The sequence below is a fragment of the Panthera uncia genome, chromosome X, assembly GCF_023721935.1.
Source record: "Panthera uncia isolate 11264 chromosome X, Puncia_PCG_1.0, whole genome shotgun sequence".
NCBI classification, from domain to species: Eukaryota; Metazoa; Chordata; class Mammalia; order Carnivora; family Felidae; genus Panthera; species Panthera uncia.
In genome coordinates, this window is record NC_064817.1 from 98,696,605 (window position 1) to 98,701,670 (window position 5,066).

At 34.1% G+C, this 5,066-nt stretch overlaps 1 pseudogene; it reads left to right on the forward strand.

Moving 5' to 3' along the window:
• The first annotated feature begins 4,631 nt into the window (after nt 1-4,631).
• On the forward strand, nt 4,632-4,743 carry LOC125932446 (uncharacterized; annotated as a pseudogene).
• Nucleotides 4,744-5,066: the final 323 nt, after the last annotated feature.

The window sequence follows — 5,066 nt, forward strand, 5'->3', positions numbered from 1 at the left end:
AGATGGGTCTTGTTTTTTTTTTTTTTAAATCCATTCTGACCCTATATCTTTTGATTATAGCATTTAGTCCCTTTACATTCAAAGTAATTATTGATAAGATATGTATTTATTGCCATTTTATTACTTGTTTTGTCTTTGTTTCTGGACATTTTCTCTGATGCTTTTTTTGTCTTTGTTTCTTTTGGTCTTTCCATTGTGTTTAGAAACTCCTTTAATATTTCTTGCAGAACTGGTTTCATGGTCATGAACTCCTTTAGTTTTGTTCATGTAGGAGAAACTCTTTATCTCTCTTTCTATTCTGAGTGATAGCCTTGCTGGATAAAGTATTCTTGGCTGCAGAATTTTCCCATTTAGCACTTTGAATATATAATGGCACTCCCTTCTGGTTTGTCACATTTCTGTTGAGAAATTTTCAGCTTGCCTTATGGTTTTCCCTTGTAAGTTAAGGACTTCATTTGTCTTGTTGCTTTTAAGATTTTTTCTTTATCACTATATATTGCAAATTTAATTGCAGTATTTTTTGGTGTTGACCTGCTTTTGTTGATTTTGATGGGAGTTCTCTGCCTCCTGGATGTAGGTGTCTGTTTCCTTCCCCAGATTAGGGAGGTTTTCAGCTATTATTTCTTCAAATAAATTTTCCACCCCCTTTCTCTTCCATGTTCTTCTGGGACTCCTATAATAGGCATATTATTATGTTTCTCATAATAATGAGAAATGGAGTCATTGAGTTGCCTAAGTCTATTTTCCTGGTGCACAATTCTTCTGTCTGTCTTTTGTTCAGCCTCATTAGGTCACTAATTTGTTCCTCTCTTTCTTCCATCCTGCAGTTCATTCCACCAAGCCTTGTTTATTGCATTCTTCATCTCTGATTCATTCTTTTTTAACTTCTTATCTCTGTGGTAATGGTCTCCCTGATGTCTTCTATTCTTTTCTCAGGCCCAGTGAGTACCCTTATGATTGTTGCCTTAAATTCTACACCAGGCATATTACTTATATCTGTTTTGCCTAGATCTCTGGCCTTGGCCTTATTTTGTTCTTTCATTTGTGATAAATTCTCTACCTCTGAGAAGAACAAATAATCTCACCCCTGTGTGCCCCAGTTATTTTTCAGATGGTTGTTTCCAACCTATCTGCCCCAGGGTTGTTCTTCTGCTTTCTCTCTTGGAACAGTGAAGTCCCTTTAGGCTCTATCCCAGCCAAGCCTACTCACCTTTAAAACTCTAGGCTTTAAGTCCCACTGGTTGGAGGAATACATGAAATTCAGTCCCTCTCATTTTCCAAGCCCATGGCTTTGGAGAAATGTTCTCCTTATGCATTCCCCTGGGTACTTCTCTCTTTCTTTCTCTCGCCCTTCTCCATGACCATGGCTCCTTGTCCTCTATGGCACCTGTGATCTGTTTCTCCCCTTAACCATGTCTCTGCACTTCCTACATTCTTCAATATGGCCTCTTCTCTCCCTTTAGTTGTGGAGTTTTTTCACCATCTTCAGGCTGATTTCTGAGGTATTTAGGATAATTTGTTAGCTTCTTAGTTGTGTTCATGGATCTAGGTGAGCCTGGAGTCCTACTCTGCTGCCATCTTACTCTCCTCCCCTGTAGACTTTTTTAATCCAAAATGATAGAGGTGCTAATTATCACTACAATGCAATCATATTCCAATATGTAACTGTATGAAATCAACATGTTGTGCATCTTAAATTTACACAATGTTATATGTGAAATATATTTTTAAAACCATCAAAGTAAATGGAAACTTTAAAAAATAGTACAAAGAATCAGAGACAATGATTTTCTTTTCCAGAAAACTAAACAAAACAAAACCAAATCTGGAGTCCCACTGAAACACATAGAACACAAACTCAGAAGAATATAGGGTTAGTTAAAACTATGATATATGATGTACATATACAACTATTTCCTAAGGATAATTTACTTATATCATCATGATTATGAAAGAAAGGCTAAAATAGATTACTTGTATTTAGTTTTTACATCAAAAGGCACTCCATAGTTCAGATTGGCTCTCTTTCAAATTCTTGCTAAGACACTAAATAGTTGTGTGACTGTGTAGAGAAGAACTTAGCTTTGATAAGGCCTCAAATTCTTCATCTGGAAAATGGAATATTGATAAATATAATTAGAGTAAGTGTAAGGATTAAATGAAATAATAAGTGTAGAAGCAACAAAAGAATAGTTGCAGCAATTATAATATTGTTAACTTTACTGTAATCTGTGTTTTAATGACTGGTACCCATATATATAGAATGTAATATATTAGTATATTAATATTGATATATTAACTAGAACATATGACTAGTGAAAGCACATCATCTGTCAAATTGTGCCAATAACACCTATACTGTAATGTATGGTTGAGAACTTTTATTACCTGATGTATAGCATAAGCATATAAATAGCTTTGTTAAGATTTAGGTAATTTTATAGATTAGATATCCATGACAGAATTATTAATGGAAGTAAGGAGTCTACAAAATACATTCCAACATTTTGAGATTAGTGTAATAGAGGACAGTTATGAGTCTGCTTCCCAATACCTCCATTTCTACAAATATTTTGGCTACAGAAAAGCAATTAATGAAAAAAGACTTTTTCTTGCTGATAAATCTGGTAACTAAATATTCTTACAAGGAGTTCCAATATGTACCCAAATTCATACAAATGCTCTGTTATAGAGGGTTTCATGACAGCAAAGTTACACGTATTATGCATTTAAAAAATTTAACAACTTCAGAAATCCACCATTTCTTTTTTTTTTTTTTTTTTTTACAAAACTGTATTTTAGAGAGAGAGAGAGCACGCGAGCAAGTGTGAATGGGGGAGGGGGGAGAGACAGGAGGATAGAAGAACTGAAGCAGGCTCTGTGCTGACAGCAGCAGGCTGTCAAGATGTGGGGCTGGAACTCATGAACCATGAAATCATGACCTGAGCCAAAGTCAGACGTTCAACTAACTGAGCCACCTAGGCACCCCAGAAATCCACCATTTTTCATTATCAATGTGTTTCTATACTTGATACTAAAGGCTGACTTAATTGTCCAAAGAATTGTTTTTCAAGTGAAAACTATCCCAGTTCTCTCCACGTTTTTACAGTACTGAGTACCTCATTTGTTGCTTGATGAAACTATGTCATAGTCTCTCTTGAACAGACTTATGTTAAATTGTCAAGGGGAGTGTTTACCTTCCTATTACTTTTATCACATTATAAACTCATATCTGATTTTCTACCCTTGTCATATTTGTCTTTTAGTGTTACTACTTACAGTTTTCTTCAGAGAACAAATGACTATGTTTGAGCTTTTTTCTCCAAATATGTTCTATTTGTCTTAGTACACATACTAAATTTATATTATTTGAATGATGTCAACACTAACCTCACAGGAACCTAAGGCTTTTCAGAAATTTGGATTCACCAATGAATGATACAAGAAGACTAAATAATGAAATATAGCATATGATTTCTCCATGATATTCAAATATGCCAAAATTCTTAAAAGATGCATACAGATCTCATAAATAAACAAAATAAATGCTGGAAAGAAACCATACCTGACCTATAATGGAGTCTAGCTTCTTAGGATTTTGGTAAATTTAGTTAATAAGTGTAATAAATATAATATAGGGGACATTTGTATATTACAGCTTCAGAAAACACATTCTATTTTAATTTCAGAAAAATCATTATAAATTAAATCACCTCCTCCTTTGGAGATTGCTATGGACTGAATGTTTGTGTCCTCTCAAAATTCATTTGTTGAAACCCTAATCCCCATTGTGATAGTATTAGAGGGTGAGACCTTTGGGAAGTGATTAGGACATGAGGATTATAGCCCTCATAAATGGGATTATTCCCCTTATAAAAAAGATCCTAGAGAGCTTTCTTTCTACCATGTGGAAACAAGGAGAATTCAGCAGTCTGCACCTCAGAACAGGGCTCTCAACAGAACCCAGCCATGCTGGAAAATGATATCAGACTGTCAGCATCTAGAACTGTGAGAAATATCTTTCTGTTGTTTACAAGGCACTCAGTCTATGGTATTTTGTCATAGCAGCCCAAACTGAATAATACAGAGGTATTTTCAAATTACTGAGACATAAATGAGGTAATGTTTTAGAAGACACAGTATATGAAAATTGATTAAAAGAAAATTCAAATTGTTGTATGTAATAGTGATAATAGTAACAATAGCAATGATATTGTATATTAAATCAGTAATATGGCTCATATTCAATAACAGCCTCCATTTTGGTATGGGAAGCAATTGCCCTGAATTTGACCATTGCAGTAAAAAAAAAAAATGAAGTATTACAACTACAGTGAGCTGAAGTACATAATCAGATTATCTTTCAAGTAGTGATTACTGTAGAACGCTTTCAAGAACATTGAATGGGGATGTACTTGTTAAACTAAAAATGTGGAATTGACAAAATTAAAGCTCTTTGATCTCTAAAGTTTCCAAAAGCTCACAAGCTTCTTGAGGAAGATGTACATGGAGAAGGGGGAAAAAAAGCTTGAGCAATGTGCAATGTGATAGCCTTTATTCAAAAATTCCTTTAAAAATATGTTAAAATGCTTCTTGTGTTAGTAAAATTTGATTTTTAAAAGTGTACTTTTGTACTCACTTCGGCAGCACATATACTACAATTGGAATGATTAGCATGATTAGAGATTAGCATGGCCCCTGTGCAAGGATGACATGAAAATTCATGAAACGTTCCACATTAAAAAATGAAATATAATAAAAATATACTTTTAATATTTTATGAAATTTGGGAAGTGGATGCTATTGGTCCTGGATTAAGTACATATTTAATAAAGGCATTATACTGTTTAAATAGGAAGAGACCTTTGTGTTTACTCTTGATTTCTTGTTCTCTATTTAGTCTAGGAACCAAGAAGCACAATTTTCTCCTTTAAGGCTATAATTTCTGGTGGGGATATTTCACACTCATAGTTCCCTGTATGTTAACAAGAGTCATACATTATTGAAGTTACAGATGTGTATGACAAGAGCATGGCTTTTGTGGTCGGTTTCTTCTGTTAAGTGCT